We start from the raw sequence: 25404 nt of genomic DNA on the forward strand, positions 1-25404 counted from the left end.
CATAGAAACGTTACTCGATTTAGAAGGAAATGTCTTAGAACACATAGTACTCGTATTTCATTGCGACGCAATTTCCGTGTGAATTCGTCAATGTTTGGGAGTGAGGGATGCAGTAAAGAACGATTAGTGGATCGGAAATGTGATTGTCGTATCCCAAAAGAAAATCCTGTCGTTTCCATAGAAACGATACTCGATTTAGAAGGAAATGTCTTAGAACACATTGTACTCGTATTTCATAGCGACAGAATTTCCGTGTGAATTCGTCAATGTTTGGGAGGTTGGGATGCAGTAAAGAACGATTAGTGGATCGGAAATGAGATTGTCGTATCCCAAAAGAAAACCCTGTCGTTTCCATAGAAACGTTACTCGATTTAGAAGGAAATCTCTTAGAACACATAGTACTCGTATTTCATAGCGACGGAATTTCCGTGTGAATTCGTCAATGTTTGGGAGTGAGGGATGCAGTAAAGAAGGATTAGTGGATCGGAAATGTGATTGTCGTGTCCCAAAAGAAATTCCTGTCGTTTCCATAGAAACGTTACTCGGTTTAGAAGGAAATGTCTTAGAACACATAGTACTCGTATTTCATAGCGACGCAATTTCCGTGTGAATTCGTCAATGTTTGGGAGTGAGGGATGCAGTAAAGAACGATTAGTGGATCGGAAATGTGATTGTCGTATCCCAAAAGAAAATCCTGTCGTTTCCATAGAAACGTTACTCAATTTAGAAGGAAATGTCTTAGAACACATAGTACTCGTATTTCATAGCGACGCAATTTCCGTGTGAATTCGTCAATGTTTGGGAGTGAGGGATTCAGTAAAGAACGATTAGTGGATCGGAAATGTGATTGTCGTATCCCAAAAGAAAATCCTGTCGTTTCCATGGAAACGTTACTCGATTTAGAAGGAAATGTCTTAGAACACATAGTACTCGTATTTCCTAGCGACGCAATTTCCGTGTGGATTCGTCAATGTTTGGGAGTGAGGGATGCAGTAAAGAACGATTAGTGGATCGGAAATGTGATTGTCGTATCCCAAAAGAAAATCCTGTCGTTTCCATAGAAACGTTACTCGATTTAGAAGGAAATGTCTTAGAACACATAGTACTCGTATTTCCTAGCGACGCAATTTCCGTGTGAATTCGTCAATGTTTGGGAGTGAGGGATGCAGTAAAGAACGATTAGTGGATCGGAAATGTCATTGTCGAATCCCAAAAGAAAATCCTGTCATTTCCATAGAAACGTTACTCGATTTAGAAGGAAATGTCTTAGAACACATAGTACTCGTATTTCATAGCGACGCAATTTCCGTGTGAATTCGTCAATGTTTGGGAGTGAGGGATGCAGTAAAGAAGGATTAGTGGATCGGAAATGTGATTGTCGTATCCCATAAGGAAATCCTGTCGTTTCCATAGAAACGTTACTCGATTTAGAAGGAAATGTCTTAGAACACATAGTACTCGTATTTCATAGCGACGCAATTTCCGTGTGAATTCGTCAATGTTTGGGAGTGAGGGATGCAGTAAAGAACGATTAGTGGATCGGAAATGTGATTGTCGTATCCCAAAAGAAAATCCTGTCGTTTCCATAGAAACGTTACTCAATTTAGAGGGAAATGTCTTAGAACACATAGTACACGCATTTCATAGCGACGCAACTTCTGTGTCAATTCGTCAATGTTTGGGAGTGAGTGATGCAGTAAAGAACGATTAGTGGATCGGAAATGAGATTGTCGTATAAAAAGAAAATCCTGTCGTTTCCATAGAAACGTTACTCGATTTAGTTGGAAATGTCTTAGAACACATAGTACTCGCATTTCATAGCGACGCAACTTCCGTGTGAAATCGTCAATGTTTGGGAGTGAGGGATGCAGTAAAGAACGATTAGTGGATCGGAAATGGGATTGTCGTATCCCAAAAGAAAATCCTGTCGTTTCCATAGAAACGTTACTCGATTTAGAAGGAAATGTCTTAGATCACATAGTACTCGTATTTCATAGCGACGGAATTTCCGTGTGAATTCGTCAATGTTTGGGAGTGAGGGATGCAGTAAAGAACGATTAGTGGATCGGAAATGTGATTGTCGTATCCCAAAAGAAAATCCTGTCGTTTCCATAGAAATGTTACTCGATTTAGAAGGAAGTGTCTTAGAACACATACTACTCGTATTTCATAGCGACGCAATTTCCGTGTGAATTCGTCAATGTTTGTGAGTGAGGGATGCAGTAAAGAAAGATTAGTGGATGGGAAATGTGATTGTCGTATCCCAAAAGAAAATCCTGTCGTTTCCATAGAAACGTTACTCGATTTAGAAGGAAATGTCTTAGAACACATAGTACTCGTAATTCATTGCGACGCAATTTCCGTGTGAATTCGTCAATGTTTGGGAGTGAGGGATGCAGTAAAGAACGATTAGTGGATCGGAAATGTGATTGTCGTATCCCATAAGAAAATCCTGTCGTTTCCATAGAAACGTTACTCGATTCAGAAGGAAATGTCTTAGAACACATAGTACTCGTATTTCCTAGCGACGCAATTTCCGTGTGGATTCGTCAGTGTTTGGGAGTGAGGGATGCAGTAAAGAACGATTAGTGGATCGGAAATGTCATTGTCGAATCCCAAAAGAAAATCCTGTCATTTCCATAGAAACGTTACTCGATTTAGAAGGAAATGTCTTAGAACACATAGTACTCGTATTTCATAGCGACACAATTTCCGTGTGAATTCGTCAATGTTTGGGAGTGAGGGATGCAGTAAAGAACGATTAGTGAATCGGAAATGTGATTGTCGTATCCCAAAAGAAAATCCTGTCGTTTCCATAGAAACGTTACTCGATTTAGAAGGAAATGTCTTAGAACACATAGTACTCGTATTTCATAGCGACGCAATTTCCGTGTGAATTCGTCAATGTTTGGGAGTGAGGGATGCAGTAAAGAAGGATTAGTGGATCGGAAATGTGATTGTCGTATCCCAAAAGAAAATCCTGTCGTTTCCATAGAAACGTTACTCGATTTAGAGGGAAATGTCTTAGAACACATAGTACACGCATTTCATAGCGACGCAACTTCCGTGTCAATTCGTCAATGTTTGGGAGTGAGTGATGCAGTAAAGAACGATTAGTGGATCGGAAATGAGATCGTCGTATCAAAAGAAAATCCTGTCGTTTCCATAGAAACGTTACTCGATTTAGAAGGAAATGTCTTAGAACACATAGTACTCGCATTTCATAGCGACGCAACTTCCGTGTGAAATCGTCAATGTTTGGGAGTGAGGGATGCAGTAAAGAACGATTAGTGGATCGGAAATGGGATTGTCGTATCCCAAAAGAAAATCCTGTCGTTTCCATAGAAACGTTACTCGATTTAGAAGGAAATGTCTTAGAACACATAGTACTCGTATTTCATAGCGACGGAATTTCCGTGTGAATTCGTCAATATTTGGGAGTGAGGGATGCAGTAAAGAACGATTAGTGGATCGGAAATGTGATTGTCGTATCCCAAAAGAAAATCCTGTCGTTTCCATAGAAATGTTACTCGATTTAGAAGGAAGTGTCTTAGAACACATAGTACTCGTATTTCATAGCGACGCAATTTCCGTGTGAATTCGTCAATGTTTGTGAGTGAGGGATGCAGTAAAGAAAGATTAGTGGATCGGAAATGTGATTGTCGTATCCCAAAAGAAAATCCTGTCGTTTAAATAGAAACGTTACTCGATTTAGAAGGAAATGTCTTAGAACACATAGTACTCGTATTTCATAGCGACGGAATTTCCGTGTGAATTCGTCAATATTTGGGAGTGAGGGATGCAGTAAAGAACGATTAGTGGATCGGAAATGTGATTGTCGTATCCCAAAAGAAAATCCTGTCGTTTCCATAGAAATGTTACTCGATTTAGAAGGAAGTGTCTTAGAACACATAGTACTCGTATTTCATAGCGACGCAATTTCCGTGTGAATTCGTCAATGTTTGTGAGTGAGGGATGCAGTAAAGAAAGATTAGTGGATCGGAAATGTGATTGTCGTATCCCAAAAGAAAATCCTGTCGTTTCCATAGAAACGTTACTCGATTTAGAAGGAAATGTCTTTGAACACATAGTACTCGTAATTCATAGCGACGCAATTTCCGTGTGAATTCGTCAATGTTTGGGAGTGAGGGATGCAGTAAAGAACGATAATTGGATCGGAAATGTGATTGTCGTATCCCAAAAGAAAATCCTGTCGTTTCCATAGAAACGTTACTCGATTTAGAAGGAAATGTCTTAGAACACATAGTACTCGTATTTCATTGCGACGCAATTTCCGTGTGAATTCGTCAATGTTTGGGAGTGAGGGATGCAGTAAAGAACGATTAGTGGATCGGAAATGTGATTGTCGTATCCCAAAAGAAAATCCTGTCGTTTCCATAGAAACGATACTCGATTTAGAAGGAAATGTCTTAGAACACATTGTACTCGTATTTCATAGCGACAGAATTTCCGTGTGAATTCGTCAATGTTTGGGAGGTTGGGATGCAGTAAAGAACGATTAGTGGATCGGAAATGAGATTGTCGTATCCCAAAAGAAAACCCTGTCGTTTCCATAGAAACGTTACTCGATTTAGAAGGAAATCTCTTAGAACACATAGTACTCGTATTTCATAGCGACGGAATTTCCGTGTGAATTCGTCAATGTTTGGGAGTGAGGGATGCAGTAAAGAAGGATTAGTGGATCGGAAATGTGATTGTCGTGTCCCAAAAGAAATTCCTGTCGTTTCCATAGAAACGTTACTCGGTTTAGAAGGAAATGTCTTAGAACACATAGTACTCGTATTTCATAGCGACGCAATTTCCGTGTGAATTCGTCAATGTTTGGGAGTGAGGGATGCAGTAAAGAACGATTAGTGGATCGGAAATGTGATTGTCGTATCCCAAAAGAAAATCCTGTCGTTTCCATAGAAACGTTACTCAATTTAGAAGGAAATGTCTTAGAACACATAGTACTCGTATTTCATAGCGACGCAATTTCCGTGTGAATTCGTCAATGTTTGGGAGTGAGGGATTCAGTAAAGAACGATTAGTGGATCGGAAATGTGATTGTCGTATCCCAAAAGAAAATCCTGTCGTTTCCATGGAAACGTTACTCGATTTAGAAGGAAATGTCTTAGAACACATAGTACTCGTATTTCCTAGCGACGCAATTTCCGTGTGGATTCGTCAATGTTTGGGAGTGAGGGATGCAGTAAAGAACGATTAGTGGATCGGAAATGTGATTGTCGTATCCCAAAAGAAAATCCTGTCGTTTCCATAGAAACGTTACTCGATTTAGAAGGAAATGTCTTAGAACACATAGTACTCGTATTTCCTAGCGACGCAATTTCCGTGTGAATTCGTCAATGTTTGGGAGTGAGGGATGCAGTAAAGAACGATTAGTGGATCGGAAATGTCATTGTCGAATCCCAAAAGAAAATCCTGTCATTTCCATAGAAACGTTACTCGATTTAGAAGGAAATGTCTTAGAACACATAGTACTCGTATTTCATAGCGACGCAATTTCCGTGTGAATTCGTCAATGTTTGGGAGTGAGGGATGCAGTAAAGAAGGATTAGTGGATCGGAAATGTGATTGTCGTATCCCATAAGGAAATCCTGTCGTTTCCATAGAAACGTTACTCGATTTAGAAGGAAATGTCTTAGAACACATAGTACTCGTATTTCATAGCGACGCAATTTCCGTGTGAATTCGTCAATGTTTGGGAGTGAGGGATGCAGTAAAGAACGATTAGTGGATCGGAAATGTGATTGTCGTATCCCAAAAGAAAATCCTGTCGTTTCCATAGAAACGTTACTCAATTTAGAGGGAAATGTCTTAGAACACATAGTACACGCATTTCATAGCGACGCAACTTCTGTGTCAATTCGTCAATGTTTGGGAGTGAGTGATGCAGTAAAGAACGATTAGTGGATCGGAAATGAGATTGTCGTATAAAAAGAAAATCCTGTCGTTTCCATAGAAACGTTACTCGATTTAGTTGGAAATGTCTTAGAACACATAGTACTCGCATTTCATAGCGACGCAACTTCCGTGTGAAATCGTCAATGTTTGGGAGTGAGGGATGCAGTAAAGAACGATTAGTGGATCGGAAATGGGATTGTCGTATCCCAAAAGAAAATCCTGTCGTTTCCATAGAAACGTTACTCGATTTAGAAGGAAATGTCTTAGATCACATAGTACTCGTATTTCATAGCGACGGAATTTCCGTGTGAATTCGTCAATGTTTGGGAGTGAGGGATGCAGTAAAGAACGATTAGTGGATCGGAAATGTGATTGTCGTATCCCAAAAGAAAATCCTGTCGTTTCCATAGAAATGTTACTCGATTTAGAAGGAAGTGTCTTAGAACACATAGTACTCGTATTTCATAGCGACGCAATTTCCGTGTGAATTCGTCAATGTTTGTGAGTGAGGGATGCAGTAAAGAAAGATTAGTGGATGGGAAATGTGATTGTCGTATCCCAAAAGAAAATCCTGTCGTTTCCATAGAAACGTTACTCGATTTAGAAGGAAATGTCTTAGAACACATAGTACTCGTAATTCATAGCGACGCAATTTCCGTGTGAATTCGTCAATGTTTGGGAGTGAGGGATGCAGTAAAGAACGATAATTGGATCGGAAATGTGATTGTCGTATCCCAAAAGAAAATCCTGTCGTTTCCATAGAAACGTTACTCGATTTAGAAGGAAATGTCTTAGAACACATAGTACTCGTATTTCATTGCGACGGAATTTCCGTGTGAATTCGTCAATGTTTGGGAGTGAGGGATGCAGTAAAGAACGATTAGTGGATCGGAAATGTGATTGTCGTATCCCAAAAGAAAATCCTGTCGTTTCCATAGAAACGTTACTCGATTTAGAAGGAAATGTCTTAGAACACATAGTACTCGTATTTCATAGCGACGGAATTTCCGTGTGAATTCGTCAATGTTTGGGAGGTTGGGATGCAGTAAAGAACGATTAGTGGATCGGAAATGAGATTGTCGTATCCCAAAAGAAAATCCTGTCGTTTCCATAGAAACGTTACTCGATTTAGAAGGAAATCTCTTAGAACACATAGTACTCGTATTTCATAGCGACGGAATTTCCGTGTGAATTCGTCAATGTTTGGGAGTGAGGGATGCAGTAAAGAAGGATTAGTGGATCGGAAATGTGATTGTCGTATCCCAAAAGAAAATCCTGTCGTTTCCATAGAAACGTTACTCGATTTAGAAGGAAATGTCTTAGAACACATAGTACTCGTATTTCCTAGCGACGCAATTTCCGTGTGAATTCGTCAATGTTTGGGAGTGAGGGATGCAGTAAAGAACGATTAGTGGATCGGAAATGAGATTGTCGTATCCCAAAAGAAAATCCTGTCGTTTCCATAGAAACGTTACTCGATTTAGAAGGAAATGTCTTAGAACACATAGAACTCGTATTTCATAGCGACGCAATTTCCGTGTGAATTCGTCAATGTTTGGGAGTGAGGGATGCAGTAAAGAACGATTAGTGGATCGGAAATGTGATTGTCGTATCCCAAAAGAAAATCCTGTCGTTTCCATGGAAACGTTACTCGATTTAGAAGGAAATGTCTTAGAACACATAGTACTCGTATTTCCTAGCGACGCAATTTCCGTGTGGATTCGTCAATGTTTGGGAGTGAGGGATGCAGTAAAGAACGATTAGTGGATCGGAAATGTGATTGTCGTATCCCAAAAGAAAATCCTGTCGTTTCCATAGAAACGTTACTCGATTTAGAAGGAAATGTCTTAGAACACATAGTACTCGTATTTCCTAGCGACGCAATTTCCGTGTGGATTCGTCAATATTTGGGAGTGAGGGATGCAGTAAAGAACGATTAGTGGATCGGAAATGTGATTGTCGAATCCCAAAAGAAAATCCTGTCATTTCCACAGAAACGTTACTCGATTTAGAAGGAAATGTCTTAGAACACATAGTACTCGTATTTCATAGCGACGCAATTTCCGTGTGAATTCGTCAATGTTTGGGAGTGAGGGATGCAGTAAAGAAGGATTAGTGGATCGGAAATGTGATTGTCGTATCCCAAAAGGAAATCCTGTCGTTTCCATAGAAACGTTACTCGATTTAGAAGGAAATGTCTTAGAACACATAGTACTCGTACTTCATAGCGACGCAATTTCCGTGTGAATTCGTCAATGTTTGGGAGTGAGGGATGCAGTAAAGAACGATTAGTGGATCGGAAATGAGATTGTCGTATCCCAAAAGAAAATCCTGTCGTTTCCATAGAAACGTTACTCGATTTAGAAGGAAATGTCTTAGAACACATAGTGCTCGTATTTCATAGCGACGCAATTTAGGTGTGAATTCGTCAATGTTTGGGAGTGAGGGATGCAGTAAAGAACGATTAGTGAATCGGAAATGTGATTGTCGTATCCCAAAAGAAAATCCTGTCGTTTCCATAGAAACGTTACTCGATTTAGAAGGAAATGTCTTAGAACACATAGTACTCGTATTTCATAGCGACGCAATTTCCGTGTGAATTCGTCAATGTTTGGGAGTGAGGGATGCAGTAAAGAACGATTAGTGGATCGGAAATGTGATTGTCGTTTCCCAAAAGAAAATCCTGTCGTTTCCATAGAAACGTTACTCGATTTAGAAGGAAATGCCTTAGAACACATAGTACTCGTATTTCATAGCGACGGAATTTCCGTGTGAATTCGTCAATGTTAGGGAGTGAGGGATGCAGTAAAGAACGATTAGTGGATCGGAAATGAGATTGCCGTATCCCAAAAGAAAATCCTGTCGTTTCCATAGAAACGTTACTCGATTTAGAAGGAAATGTCTTAGAACACATAGTACTCGTATTTCATAGCGACGCAATTTCCGTGTGAAATCGTCAATGTTTGGAAGTGAGGGATGCAGTAAAGAAGGATTAGTGGATCGGAAATGTGATTGTCGTATCCCAAAAGAAAATCCTGTCGTTTCCATAGAAACGTTACTCGATTTAGAAGGAAATGTCTTAGAAGACATAGTACTCGTATTTCATAGCGACGCAATTTCCGTGTGAATTCGTCAATGTTTGGGAGTGAGGGATGCAGTAAAGAACGATTAGTGGATCGGAAATGAGATTGTCGTATCTCAAAAGAAAATCCTGTCGTTTCCATAGAAACGTTACTCGATTTAGAAGGAAATGTCTTAGAACACATAGTACTCGTATTTCATAGCGACGCAATTTCCGTGTGAATTCGTCAATGTTTGGGAGTGAGGGATGCAGTAAAGAAGGATTAGTGGATCGGAAATGTGATTGTCGTATCCCAAAAGAAAATCCTGTCGTTTCCATAGAAACGTTACTCGATTTAGAAGGAAATGTCTTAGAACACATAGTACTCGTATTTCATAGCGACGCAATTTCCGTGTGAATTCGTCAATGTTTGGTAGTGAGGGATGCAGTAAAGATGGATTGGTGGATCGGAAATGAGATTGTCGTATCCCAAAAGAAAATCCTGTCGTTTCCATAGAAACGTTACTCGATTTAGAAGGAAATCTCTTAGAACACATAGTACTCGTATTTAATAGCGACGGAATTTCCGTGTGAATTCGTCAATGTTTGGGAGTGAGGGATGCAGTAAAGAAGGATTAGTGGATCGGAAATATGATTGTCGTATCCCAAAAGAAATTCCTGTCGTTTCCATAGAAACGTTACTCGATTTAGAAGGAAATGTCTTAAAACACATAGTACTCGTATTTCATAGCGACGCAATTTCCGTGTGAATTCGTCAATGTTTGGGAGAGGGGGATGCAGTAAAGAACGATTAGTGGATCGGAAATGTGATTGTCGTATCCCAAAAGAAAATCCTGTCGTTTCCATAGAAACGTTACTCGATTTAGAAGGAAATGTCTTAGAACACATAGTACTCGTATTTCATAGCGACGCAATTTCCGTGTGAATTCGTCAATGTTTGGGAGTGAGGGATGCAGTAAAGAACGATTAGTGGATCGGAAATGTGATTGTCGTATCCCAAAAGAAAATCCTGTCGTTTCCATAGAAACGTTACTCGATTTAGAAGGAAATGTCTTAGAACACATAGTACTCGTATTTCATAGCGACGCAATTTCCGTGTGAATTCGTCAATGTTTGGGAGTGAGGGATGCAGTAAAGAAGGATTAGTGGATCGGAAATGTGATTGTCGTATCCCAAAAGAAAATCCTGTCGTTTCCATAGAAACGTTACTCGATTTAGAAGGAAATGTCTTAGAACACATAGTACTCGTATTTCCTAGCGACGCAATTTCCGTGTGAATTCGTCAATGTTTGTGAGTGAGGGATGCAGTAAAGAACGATTAGTGGATCGGAAATGAGATTGTCGTATCCCAAAAGAAAATCCTGTCGTTTCCATAGAAACGTTACTCGATTTAGAGGGAAATGTCTTAGAACACATAATACTCGTACTTCATAGCGACGCAAATTCCGTGTGAATTCGTCAATGTTTGGGAGTGAGGGATGCAGTAAAGAACGATTAGTGGATCGGAAATGTGATTGTCGTATCCCAAAAGAAAATCCTGTCGTTTCCATAGAAACGTTACTCGATTTAGAAGGAAATGTCTTAGAATACATAGTACTCGTATTCCACAGCGACGGAATTTCCGTGTGAATTCCTAAATGTATGAGAGTGAGGGATGCAGTAAAAGAAGGATTAGTGGATCGGAAATGACATTGTCGTATCCCAAAAGAAAATCCTGTTGTTTCCATAGAAACGTTACTCGATTTAGAAGGAAATGTCTTAGTACACATAGTACTCGTATTTCCTAGCGACGCAATTTCCGTGTGAATTCGTCAATGTTTGGGAGTGAGGGATGCAGTAAAGAAGGATTAGTGGATCGGAAATGAGACTGTCGTATCCCAAAAGAAAATCCTGTCGTTTCCATAGAAACGTTACTCGATTTAGAAGGAAATGTCTTAGAACACATAGTACTCGTATTTCACAGCAACGCAATTTCCGTGTGAATTCGTCAATGTTTGGGAGTGAGGGATGCAGTTAAGAAGGATTAGTGGATCGGAAATGAGATTGTCGTATCCCAAAAGAAAATCCTGTCGTTTCCATAGAAACGTTACTCGATTTAGAAGGAAATGTCTTAGAACACATAGTACTCGTATTTCACAGCGACGGAATTTCCGTGTGAATTCTTCAATGTGTTGGAGTGAGGGATGCAGTAAAGAAGGATTACTGGATCGGAAATGTGATTGTCGTATCCCAAAAGAAAATCCTGTTGTTTCCATAGAAACGTTACTCGATTTAGAAGGAAATGTCTTAGAACACATAGTACTCGTATTTCACAGCGACGGAATTTCCGTGTGATTTCGTCAATGTTTGGGAGTGAGGGATGCAGTAAAGAAGGATTAGGGGATCGGAAATGAGATTGTCGTATCCCAAAAGAAAATCCTGTCGTTTCCATAGAAACGTTACTCGATTTAGAAGGAAATGTCTTAGAACACACAGTACTCGTATTTCACAGCGACGCAATTTCCGTGTGAATTCTTCAATGTTTGGGAGTGGGGTATGCAGTAAAGAAGGATTAGTGTATCGGAAATGTGATTGTCGTATCCCAAAAGAAAATCCTGTCGCTTCCATAGAAACGTTACTCGATTTAGAAGGAAACGTCTTAGAACACACAGTACTCGTATTTCACAGCGACGGAATTTCCGTGTGAGTTCGTCAATGTTTGGGAGTGAGGGATGCAGTAAAGAAGGATTAGTGGATCGGAAATGAGATTGTCGTATCCCAAAAGAAAATTCTGTCGTTTCCATATAAACGTTACTCGATTTAGAAGGAAATGTCTTAGAACACATAGTACTCGTATTTCACAGCGACGCAATTTCCGTGTGAATTCTTCAATGTGTGGGAGTGAGGGACGCAGTAATGAAGGATTAGTGGATCGGAAATGTGATTGTCGTATCCCAAAAGAAAATTCTGTCGTTTCCATAGAAACGTTACTCGATTTAGAAGGAAATGTCTTTGAACACATAGTACTCGTATTTCACAGCGACGCAATTTCCGTGTGAATTATTCAATGTGTGGGAGTGAGGGATGCAGTAAAGAAGGATTAATGGATCGGAAATGTGATTGTCGTATCCCAAAAGAAAATCTTGTCGTTTCCATAGAAACGTTACTCGATTTAGAATGAAATGTCTTAGAACACATAGTACTCGTATTTCACAGCGACGCAATTTCCGTGTGAATTCTTCAATGTGTGCGAGTGAGGGATGCAGTAAAGAAGGAGTAGTGGATCGGAAATGTGATTGTCGTATCCCAAAAGAAAATCCTGTCGTTTCCATAGAAACGTTACTCGATTTAGAAGGAAATGTCTTAGAACAAATAGTACTCGTATTTCACAGCGACGCAATTTCCGTGTGAATTCGTCAATGTTTGGGAGTGAGGGATGCAGTAAAGAAGGACTAGTGGATCGGAAATGAGATTGTCGTATCCAAAAAGAAAATCCTGTCGTTTCCATAGAAACGTTACTCGATTTAGAAGGAAATGTCTTAGAACACATAGTACCCGTATTTCACAGCGATGGAATTTCCGTGTGAATTCGTCAATGATTGGGAGTGAGGGATGCAGTAAAGAAGGATTAGAGGATCGGAAATGAGATTGTCGTATCCCAAAAGAAAATCCTGTCGTTTCCATAGAAACGTTACTCGATTTAGAAGGAAATGTCTTAGAACACGTAGTACTCGAATTTCACAGCAACGGAATTTCCGTGTGAATTCGTCAATGTTTGGGAGTGAGGGATGCAGTAAAGAAGGATTAGTGGATCGAAAATGAGATTGTCGTATCCCAAAAGAAAATCCTGTCGTTTCCATAGAAACGTTACTCGATTTAGAAGGAAATGTCTTAGAACACATAGTACTCGTATTTCACAGCGACGCAATTTCCGTGTGAATTCGTCAATGTATGGGAGTGAGGCATGCATTAAAGAAGGATTAGTGGATCGGAAATGACATTCTCGTATCCCAAAAGAAAATCCTGTCGTTTCCATAGAAACGTTACTCGATTTAGAAGGAAATGTCTTAGAACACAAAGTACTCGTATTTCATAGCGACGGAATTTCCGTGTGAATTCGTCAATGTTTGGGAGTGAGGGATGCAGTAAAGAACGATTAGTGGATCGGAAATGAGATTGTCGTATCCCAAAAGAAAATCCTGTCGTTTCCATAGAAACGTTACTCGATTTAGAAGGAAATGTCTTAGAACACATAGTACTCGTATTTCATAGCGACGGAATTTCCGTGTGAATTCGTCAATGTTTGGGAGTGAGGGATGCAGTAAAGAAGGATTAGTGGATCGGAAATGTGATTGCCGTATTCCAAAAGAAAATCCTGTCGTTTCCATAGAAATGTTACTCGATTTAGAAGGAAATGTCTTAGAACACATAGTACTCGTATTTCACAGCGACGGAATTTCCGTGTGAATTCTTCAATGTGTGGGTGTGAGGGATGCAGTAAAGAAGGATTAGTGGATCGGAAATGTTATTGTCGTATCCCAAAAGAAAATCCTGTTGTTTCCATAGAAACGTTACTCGATTTAGAAGGAAATGTCTTAGAACACATAGTACTCGTATTTCACAGCGACGCAATTTCCGTGTGAATTCGTCAATGTTTGGGAGTGAGGGATGCAGTAAAGAAGGATTAGGGGATCGGAAATGAGATTGTCGTATCCCAAAAGAAAATCCTGTCGTTTCCATAGAAACGTTACTCAATTTAGAAGGAAATGTCTTAGAACACACAGTACTCGTATTTCACAGCGACGCAATTTCCGTGTGAATTCTTCAATGTTTGGGAGTGAGGTATGCAGTAAAGAAGGATTAGTGGATCGGAAATGTGATTGTCGTATCCCAAAAGAAAATCCTGTCGTTTCCATAGAAACGTTACTCGATTTAGAAGGAAACGTCTTAGAACACATAGTACTCGTATTTCACAGCGACGGAATTTCCGTGTGAATTCGTCAATGTTTGGGAGTGAGGGATGCAGTAAAGAAGGATTAGTGGATCGGAAATGAGATTGTCGTATCCCAAAAGAAAATCCTGTCGTTTCCATATAAACGTTACTCGATTTAGAAGGAAATGTCTTAGAACACATAGTACTCGTATTTCACAGCGACGCAATTTCCGTGTGAATTCTTCAATGTGTGGGAGTGAGGGACGCAGTAATGAAGGATTAGTGGATCGGAAATGTGATTGTCGTATCCCAAAAGAAAATTCGGTCGTTTCCACAGAAATGTTACTCGATTTAGAAGGAAATGTCTTAGAACACATAGTACTCGTATTTCACAGCGACGCAATTTCCGTGTGAATTATTCAATGTGTGGGAGTGAGGGATGCAGTAAAGAAGGATTAGTGGATCGGAAATGTGATTGTCGTATCCCAAAAGAAAATCTTGTCGTTTCCATAGAAACGTTACTCGATTTAGAAGGAAATGTCTTAGAACATATAGTACTCGTATTTCACAGCGACGCAATTTCCGTGTGAATACTTCAATGTGTGGGAGTGAGGGATGCAGTGAAGAAGGATTACTGGATCGGAAATGTGATTGTCGTATCCCAAAAGAAAATACAGTCGTTTCCATAGAAACGATACTCGATTTAGAAGGTAATGTCTTACAACACATAGTACTCATATTTCATAGCGACGGAATTTCCGTGTGAATTCCTCAATGTCTGGGAGTGAGGGATGCAGTAAAGAAGGATTAGTGGATCGGAAATGTGATTGTCGTATCCCAAAAGAAAATCCTGTCGTTTCCATAGAAACGTTACTCGATTTAGAAGGAAATGTCTTAGAACACATAGTACTCGTATTTCATAGCGACGGAATTTCCGTGTGAATTCGTCAATGTTTGGAAGTGAGGGTTGCTGTAAAGAAGGATTAGTGGATCGGAAATGTGATTGTCGTATCCCAAAAGAAAATCCTGTCGTTTCCATAGAAACGTTACTCGATTTAGAAGGAAATGTCTTAGAACACATAGTACTCGTATATCACAGCGACGCAATTTCCGTGTGAATTCTTCAATGTGTGGGAGTGAGGGATGCAGTAAAGAAGGAGTAGTGGATCGGAAATGTATTTGTCGTATCCCAAAAGAAAATCCTGTCGTTTCCATAGAAACGTTACTCGATTTAGAAGGAAATGTCTTAGAACACATAGTACTCGTATTTCATAGCGTCGGAATTTTAGTGTGAATTCGTCAATGTTTGGAAGTGAGGGTTGCTGTAAAGAAGGATTAGTGGATCGGGATTTGTGATTGTCGTATCCCAAAAGAAAATCCTGTCGTTTCCATAGAAACGTTACTCGATTTAGAAGGAAATGTCTTAGAACACATAGTACTCGTATTTCACAGCGACGCAATTTCCGTGTGAATTCTTCAATGTGTGGGAGAGAGGGATGCAGTAAAGAAGGAGTAGTGGATCGGAAATGTGATTGTTGTATCCCAAAAGAAAATCCTGTCGTTTCCATAGAAACGTTACTCGATTTAGAAGGAAATGTCTTAGAACACATAGTACTCGTATTTCACAGCGACGGAATTTCCGTGTGAATTCGTCAATGTTTGGGAGTGAGGGATGCAGTAAAGAAGGATTAGTGGATCGGAAATGAGATTGTCGTATCCCAAAAGAAAATCCTGTCGTTTCCATAGAAACGTTACTCGATTTAGAAGGAAATGTCTTAGAACACATAGTACTCGTATTTCACAGCGACGCAATTTCCGTGTGAATTCGTCAATGTTTGGGAGTGAGGGATGCAGTTAAGAAGGATTAGTGGATCGGAAATGAGATTGTCGTATCCCAAAAGAAAATCCTGTCGTTTCCATAGAAACGTTACTCGATTTAGAAGGACATGTCTTAGAACACATAGTACTCGTATTTCACAGCGACGCAATTTCCGTGTGAATTCTTCAATGTGTGGGAGTGAGGGATGCAGTAAAGAAGGATTAGTGGATTGGAAATGTGGTTGTCGTATCCCAAAAGAAAATCCTGTCGTTTCCATAGAAACGTTACTCGATTTAGAAGGAAATGTCTTAGAACACATAGTACTCGTATTTTACAGCGACGCAATTTCCGTGTGAATTCTTCAATGTGTGGGAGTGAGGGATGCAGTAAAGAAGGATTAGTGGATCGGAAATGTGATTGTCGTATCCCAAAAGAAAATCCTGTCGTTTCCATAGAAACGTTACTCGATTTAGAAGGAAATGTCTTAGAACACATAGTACTCGTATTTCACAGCGACGGAATTTCCGTGTGAATTCGTCAATGTTTGGGAGTGAGGGATGCAGTAAAGAAGGATTAGTGGATCGGAAATGTGATTGTCGTATCCCAAAAGAAAGTCCGGTCGTTTCCATAGAAACGTTACTAGATTTGGAAGGAAATGTCTTAGAACACATAGTACTCGTATTTCACAGCGACGGAATTTCCGTGTGAATTCGTCAATGTTTGGGAGTGAGGGATGCAGTAAAGAAGGATTAGTTTATCGGAAATGAGATTGTCGTATCCCAAAAGAAAATCCTGTCGTTTCCATAGAAACGTTACTCGATTTAGAAGGAAATGTCTTAGAACACATAGTACTCGTATTTCACAGCGACGCAATTTCCGTGTGAATTCGTCAATGTTTGGGAGTGAGGGATGCAGTAAAGAAGGATTAGTGGATCGGAAATGAGATTGTCGTATCCCAAAAGAAAATCCTGTCGTTTCCATAGAAACGTTACTCGATTTAGAAGGAAATGTCTTAGAACACATAGTACTCGTATTTCACAGCGACGCAATTTCCATGTGAATTCTTCAATGTGTGGGAGTGAGGGATGCAGTAAAGAAGGATTAGTGGATCGGAAATGTGATTGTCGTATCCCAAAAGAAAATCCTGTTGTTTCCATAGAAACGTTACTCGATTTAGAAGGAAATGTCTTAGAACACATAGTACTCGTATTTCACAGCGACGGAATTTCCGTGTGAATTCGTCAATGTTTGGGAGTGCGGGATGCAGTATAGAAGGATTAGGGGATCGGAAATGAGATTGTCGTATCCCAAAAGAAAATCCTGTCGTTTCCATAGAAACGTTACTCGATTTAGAAGGAAATGTCTTAGAACACACAGTACTCGTATTTCACAGCGACGCAATTTCCGTGTGAATTCTTCAATGTCTGGGAGTGAGGTATGCAGTAAAGAAGGATTAGTGGATCGGAAATGTGATTGTCGTATCCCAAAAGAAAATCCTGTCGTTTCCATAGAAACGTTACTCGATTTAGAAGGAAACGTCTTAGAACACATAGTACTCGTATTTCACAGCGACGGAATTTCCGTGTGAATTCGTCAATGTTTGGGAGTGAGGGATGCAGTAAAGAAGGATTAGTGGATCGGAAATGAGATTGTCGTATCCCAAAAGAAAATCCTGTCGTTTCCATATAAACTTTACTCGATTTAGAAGGAAATGTCTTAGAACACATAGTACTCGTATTTCACAGCGACGCAATTTCCGTGTGAATTCTTCAATGTGTGGGAGTGAGGGACGCAGTAATGAAGGATTAGTGGATCGGAAATGTGTTTGTCGTATCCCAAAAGAAAATTCTGTCGTTTCCATAGAAACGTTACTCGATTTAGAAGGAAATGTCTTAGAACACATAGTACTCGTATTTCACAGCGACGCAATTTCCGTGTGAATTATTCAATGTGTGGGAGTGAGGGATGCAGTAAAGAAGGATTAGTGGATCGGAAATGTGATTGTCGTATCCCAAAAAAAAATCTTGTCGTTTCCATAGAAACGTTACTCGATTTAGAAGGAAATGTCTTAGAACATATAGTACTCGTATTTCACAGCGACGCAATTTCCGTGTGAATACTTCAATGTGTGGGAGTGAGAGATGCAGTAAAGAAGGATTACTGGATCGGAAATGTGATTGTCGTATCCCAAAAGAAAATACAGTCGTTTCCATAGAAACGATACTCGATTTAGAAGGTAATGTCTTACAACACATAGTACTCATATTTCATATCGACGGAATTTCCGTGTGAATTCCTCAATGTCTGGGAGTGAGGGATGCAGTAAAGAAGGATTAGTGGATCGGAAATGTGATTGTCGTATCCCAAAAGATAATCCTGTCGTTTCCATAGAAACGTTACTCGATTTAGAAGGAAATGTCTTAGAACACATACTACTCGTATTTCATAGCGACGGAATTTCCGTGTGAATTCGTCAATGTTTGGAAGTGAGGGTTGCTGTAAAGAAGGATTAGTGGATCGGAAATGTGATTGTCGTATCCCAAAAGAAAATCCTGTCGTTTCCATAGAAACGTTACTCGATTTAGAAGGAAATGTCTTAGAACACATAGTACTCGTATATCACAGCGACGCAATTTCCGTGTGAATTCTTCAATGTGTGGGAGTGAGGGATGCAGTAAAGAAGGAGTAGTGGATCGGAAATGTATTTGTCGCATCCCAAAAGAAAATCCTGTCGTTTCCATAGAAACGTTACTCGATTTGGAAGGAAATGTCTTAGAACACATAGTACTCGTATTTCATAGCGTCGGAATTTCCGTGTGAATTCGTCAATGTTTGGAAGTGAGGGTTGCTGTAAAGAAGGATTAGTGGATCGGAAAGGTGATTGTCGTATCCCAAAAGAAAATCCTGTCGTTTCCATAGAAACGTTACTCGATTTAGAAGGAAATGTCTTAGAACACATAGTACTCGTATTTCACAGCGACGCAATTTCCGTGTGAATTCTTCAATGTGTGGGAGTGAGGGATGCAGTAAAGAAGGAGTAGTGGATCGGAAATGTGATTGTCGTATCCCAAAAGAAAATCCTGTCGTTTCCATAGAAACGTTACTCGATTTAGAAGGAAATGTCTTAGAACACATAGTACTCGTATTTCACAGCGACGGAATTTCCGTGTGAATTCGTCAATGTTTGGGAGTGAGGGATGCAGTAAAGAAGGATTAGTGGATCGGAAATGAGATTGTCGTATCCCAAAAGAAAATCCTGTCGTTTCCATAGAAACGTTACTCGATTTAGAAGGAAATGTCTTAGAACACATAGTACTCGTATATCACAGCGACGCAATTTCCGTGTGAATTCTTCAATGTGTGGGAGTGAGGGATGCAGTAAAGAAGGAGTAGTGGATCGGAAATGTATTTGTCGTATCCCAAAAGAAAATCCTGTCGTTTCCATAGAAACGTTACTCGATTTAGAAGGAAATGTCTTAGAACACATAGTACTCGTATTTCATAGCGTCGGAATTTCCGTGTGAATTCGTCAATGTTTGGAAGTGAGGGTTGCTGTAAAGAAGGATTAGTGGATCGGAAAGGTGATTGTCGTATCCCAAAAGAAAATCCTGTCGTTTCCATAGAAACGTTACTCGATTTAGAAGGAAATGTCTTAGAACACATAGTACTCGTATTTCACAGCAACGGAATTTCCGTGTGAATTCGTCAATGTTTGGAAGTGAGGGTTGCTGTAAAGAAGGATTAGTGGATCGGAAATGTGATTGTCGTATCCCAAAAGAAAATCCGGTCGTTTCCATAGAAACGTTACTCGATTTAGAAGGAAATGTCTTAGAACACATAGTACTCGTATATCACAGCGACGCAATTTCCGTGTGAATTCTTCAATGTGTGGGAGTGAGGGATGCAGTAAAGAAGGAGTAGTGGATCGGAAATGTATTTGTCGTATCCCAAAAGAAAATCCTGTCGTTTCCATAGAAACGTTACTCGATTTAGAAGGAGATGTCTTAGAACACATAGTACTCGTATTTCATAGCGTCTGAATTTCCGTGTGAATTCGTCAATGTTTGGAAGTGAGGGTTGCTGTAAAGAAGGATTAGTGGATCGGAAAGGTGATTGTCGTATCCCAAAAGAAAATCCTGTCGTTTCCATAGAAACGTTACTCGATTTAGAAGGAAATGTCTTAGAACACATAGTACTCGTATTTCACAGCGACGCAATTTCCGTGTGAATTCGTCAATGTTTGGGAGTGAGGGATGCAGTAAAGAAGGAGTAGTGGATCGGAAATGCGATTGTCGTATCCCAAAAGGAAATCCTGTCGTTTCCATAGAAACGTTACTCGATTTAGAAGGAAATGTCTTAGAACACATAGTACTCGTATTTCACAGCGACGGAATTTCCGTGTGAATTCGTCAATGTTTGGGAGTGAGGGATGCAGTAAAGAAGGATTAGTGGATCGGAAATGAGATTGTCGTATCCCAAAAGAAAATCCTGTCGTTTCCATAGAAACGTTACTCGATTTAGAAGGAAATGTCTTAGAACACATAGTACTCGTATTTCACAGCGACGCAATTTCCGTGTGAATTCGTCAATGTTTGGGAGTGAGGGATGCAGTTAAGAAGGATTAGTGGATCGGAAATGAGATCGTCGTATCCCAAAAGAAAATCCTGTCGTTTCCATAGAAACGTTACTCGATTTAGAAGGAAATGTCTTAGAACACATAGTACTTGTATTTCACAGCGACGGAATTTCCGTGTGAATTCTTCAATGAATGGGAGTGAGGGTTGCAGTAAAGAAGGATTAGTGGATCGAAAATGTGATTGTCGTATCCCAAAAGAAAATCCTGTCGTTTCCATAGAAATGTTACTCGATTTAGAAGGACATGTCTTAGAACACATAGTACTCGTATTTCACAGCGACGCAATTTCCGTGTGAATTCTTCAATGTGTGGGAGTGAGGGATGCAGTAAAGAAGGATTAGTGGATTGGAAATGTGGTTGTCGTATCCCAAAAGAAAATCCTGTCGTTTCCATAGAAACGTTACTCGATTTAGAAGGAAATGTCTTAGAACACATAGTACTCGTATTTTACAGCGACGCAATTTCCGTGTGAATTCTTCAATGTGTGGGAGTGAGGGATGCAGTAAAGAAGGATTAGTGGATCGGAAATGTGATTGTCGTATCCCAAAAGAAAATCCTGTCGTTTCCATAGAAACGTTACTCGATTTAGAAGGAAATGTCTTAGAACACATAGTACTCGTATTTCACAGCGACGCAATTTCCGTGTGAATTCGTCAATGTTTGGGAGTGAGGGATGCAGTAAAGAAGGATTAGTGGATCGGAAATGAGATTGTCGTATCCCAAAAGAAAATCCTGTCGTTTCCATAGAAACGTTACTCGATTTAGAAGGAAATGTCTTAGAACACATAGTACTCGTATTTCACAGCGACGCAATTTCCGTGTGAATTCTTCAATGTGTGGGAGTGAGGGATGCAGTAAAGAAGGATTAGTGGATCGGAAATGTGATTGTCGTATCCCAAAAGAAAATCCGGTCGTTTCCATAGAAACGTTACTCGATTTAGAAGGAAATGTCTTAGAACACATAGTACTCGTATTTCACAGCGACGCAATTTCCGTGTGAATTCTTCAATGTGTGGGAGTGAGGGATGCAGTAAAGAAGGATTAGTGGATCGGAAATGTGATTGTCGTATCCCAAAAGAAAATCCTGTCGTTTCCATAGAAACGTTACTCGATTTAGAAGGAAATGTCTTAGAACACATACTACTCGAATTTCACAGCGACGCAATTTCCGTGTGAATTCTTCAATGTGTGGGAGTGAGCGATGCAGTAAACAAGGATTAGTGGATCGGAAACGTGATTGTCGTATCCCAAAAGAAAATCCTGTCGTTTCCATAGAAACGTTACTCGATTTAGAAGGAAATGTCTTAGAACACATAGTACTCGTATTTCACAGCGACGCAATTTCCGTGTGAATTCTTCAATTTGTAAGAGTGAGGGATGCAGTAAAGAAGGATTAGTGGATCGGAAATGTGATTGTCGTATCCCAAAACAAAATCCTGTCGTTTCCATAGAAACGCTACTCGATTTAGAAGGAAATGTCTTAGAACACATAGTACTCGTATTTCACAGCGACGCAATTTCCGTGTGAATTCTTCAATGTGTGGGAGTGAGGGATGCAGTAAAGAAGGATTAGTGGATCGGAAATGTGATTGTCGTATCCCAAAAGAAAATCCTGTCGTTTCCATAGAAACGTTACTCGATTTAGAAGGAAATGTCTTAGAACACATAGTACTCGTATTTCACAGCGACGCAATTTCCGTGTGAATTCTTCAATGTGTGGGAGTGAGGGATGCAGTAAAGAAGGATTAGTGGATCGGAAATGTGATTGTCGTAACCCAAATGAAAATCCTGCCGTTTCCATAGAAACGTTACTCGATTTAGAAGGAAATGTCTTAGAACACATAGTACTCGTATTTCACAGCGACGGAATTTCCGTGTGAATTCTTCAATGTGTGGGAGTGAGGGATGCAGTAAAGAAGGATTAGTGGATCGGAAATGTGATTGTCGTATCCCAAAAGAAAATCCTGTCGTTTCCATAGAAACGTTACGCGATTTAGAAGGAAATGTCTTAAAACACGTAGTACTCGTATTTCACAGCGACGGAATTTCCGTGTGAATTCTTCAATGTGTGGGAGTGAGGGATGCAGTAAAGAAGGATTAGTGGATCGGAAATGTGATTGTCGTATCCCAAAAGAAAATCCTGTCGTTTCCATAGAAATGTTACTCGATTTAGAAGGAATTGTCTTAGAACACATAGTACTCGTATTTCACAGCGACGCAATTTCCGTGTGAATTCTTCAATGTGTGGGAGTGAGCGATGCAGTAAAGAAGGATTAGTGGTTCGGAAATGTGATTGTCGTATCCCAAAAGAAAATCCTGTCGTTTCCATAGAAACGTTACTCGATTTAGAAGGAAATGTCTTAGAACACATAGTACTCGTATTTCACAGCGACGCAATTTCCGTGTGAATTCTTCAATGTGTGGGAGTGAGGGATGCAGTAAAGAAGGATTAGTGGATCGGAAATGTGATTGTCGTATCCCAAAAGAAAATCCTGTCGTATCCATAGAAACGTTACTCGATTTAGAAGGAATTGTCTTAGAACATATAGTACTCGTATTTCACAGCGACGCAATTTCCGTGTGAATTCGTCAATGTTTGATAGTGAGGGATGCAGTAAAGAAGGATTAGTGGATCGGAAGTGAGATTGTCGTATCCCAAAAGAAAATCCTGTCGTTTCCATAGAAACGTTACTCGATTTAGAAGGAAATGTCTTAGAACACATAGTACTCGTATTTAACAGCGACGCAATTTCCGTGTGAATTCTTCAATGTGTGGGAGAGAGGTATGCAGTAAAGAAGGATTAGTGGATCGGAAATGTGATTGTCGTATCCCAAAAGAAAATTCTGTCGTTTCCATAGAAACGTTACTCGATTTAGAAGGAAATGCCTTAGAACACATAGTACTCGTATTTCACAGCGACGGAATTTCCGTGTGAATTCTTCAATGTGTGGGAGTGAGGGATGCAGTAAAGAAGGATTAGTGGATCGGAAATGTGATTGTCGTATCCCAAATGAAAGTCCTGTCGTTTCCATAGAAACGTTACTCGATTTAGAAGGAAATGTCTTAGAACACATAGTACTCGTATTTCACAGCGACGGAATTTCCGTGTGAATTCTTCAATGTGTGGGAGTGAGGGATGCAGTAAAGAGGGATTAGTGGATCGGAAATGTGATTGTCGTATCCCAAAAGAAAATCCTGTCGTTTCCATAGAAACGATACCCGATTTAGAAGGAAATGTCTTAGAACACATAGTACTCGTATTTCACAGCGACGCAATTTCCGTGTGAATTCTTCAATGTGTGGGAGTGAGGGATGCAGTAAAGAAGGATTAGTGGATCGGAAATATGATTGTCGTATCCCAAAAGAAAATCCTGTCGTTTCCATAGAAACGTTACTCGATTTAGAAGGAAATGTCTTAGAACACATAGTACTCGTATTTCACAGCGACGGAATTTCCGTGTGAATTCGTCAATGTTTGGGAGTGAGGGATGCAGTAAAGAAGGATTAGTGGATCGGAAATGAGATTGTCGTATCCCAAAAGAAAATCCTGTCGTTTCCATAGAAACGTTACTCGATTTAGAAGGAAATGTCTTAGAACACATAGTACTCGTATTTCACAGCGACGCAATTTCCGTGTGAATTCGTCAATGTTTGGGAGTGAGGGATGCAGTTAAGAAGGATTAGTGGATCGGAAATGAGATCGTCGTATCCCAAAAGAAAATCCTGTCGTTTCCATAGAAACGTTACTCGATTTAGAAGGAAATGTCTTAGAACACATAGTACTTGTATTTCACAGCGACGGAATTTCCGTGTGAATTCTTCACTGTATGGGAGTGAGGGTTGCAGTAAAGAAGGATTAGTGGATCGGAAATGTGATTGTCGTATCCCAAAAGAAAATCCTGTCGTTTCCATAGAAACGTTACTCGATTTAGAAGGACATGTCTTAGAACACATAGTACTCGTATTTCACAGCGACGCAATTTCCGTGTGAATTCTTCAATGTGTGGGAGTGAGAGATGCAGTAAAGAAGGATTAGTGGATTGGAAATGTGGTTGTCGTATCCCAAAAGAAAATCCTGTCGTTTCCATAGAAACGTTACTCGATTTAGAAGGATATGTCTTAGAACAAATAGTACTCGTATTTTACAGCGACGCAATTTCCGTGTGAATTCTTAAATGTGTGGGAGTGAGGGATGCAGTAAAGAAGGATTAGTGGATCGGAAATGTGATTGTCGTATCCCAAAAGAAAATCCTGTCGTTTCCATAGAATCGTTACTCGATTTAGAAGGAAATGTCTTAGAACACATAGTACTCGTATTTCACAGCGACGCAATTTCCGTGTGAATTCGTCAATGTTTGGGAGTGAGGGATGCAGTAAAGAAGGATTAGTGGATCGGAAATGAGATTGTCGTATCCCAAAAGAAAATCCTGTCGTTTCCATAGAAACGTTACTCGATTTAGAAGGAAATGTCTTAGAACACATAGTACTCGTATTTCACAGCGACGCAATTTCCGTGTGAATTCTTCAATGTGTGGGAGTGAGGGATGCAGTAAAGAAGGATTAGTGGATCGGAAATGTGATTGTCGTATCCCAAAAGAAAATCCGGTCGTTTCCATAGAAACGTTACTCGATTTAGAAGGAAATGTCTTAGAACACATAGTACTCGTATTTCACAGCGACGCAATTTCCGTGTGAATTCTTCAATGTGTGGGAGTGAGGGATGCAGTAAAGAAGGATTAGTGGATCGGAAATGTGATTGTCGTATCCCAAAAGAAAATCCTGTCGTTTCCATAGAAACGTTACTCGATTTAGAAGGAAATGTCTTAGAACACATACTACTCGAATTTCACAGCGACGCAATTTCTGTGTGAATTCTTCAATGTGTGGGAGTGAGGGATGCAGTAAACAAGGATTAGTGGATCGGAAACGTGATTGTCGTATCCCAAAAGAAAATCCTGTCGTTTCCATAGAAACGTTACTCGATTTAGAAGGAAATGTCTTAGAACACATAGTACTCGTATTTCACAGC

This window comes from Schistocerca piceifrons, chromosome 7, assembly GCF_021461385.2.
Source record: "Schistocerca piceifrons isolate TAMUIC-IGC-003096 chromosome 7, iqSchPice1.1, whole genome shotgun sequence".
Lineage (NCBI taxonomy): Eukaryota > Metazoa > Arthropoda > Insecta > Orthoptera > Acrididae > Schistocerca > Schistocerca piceifrons.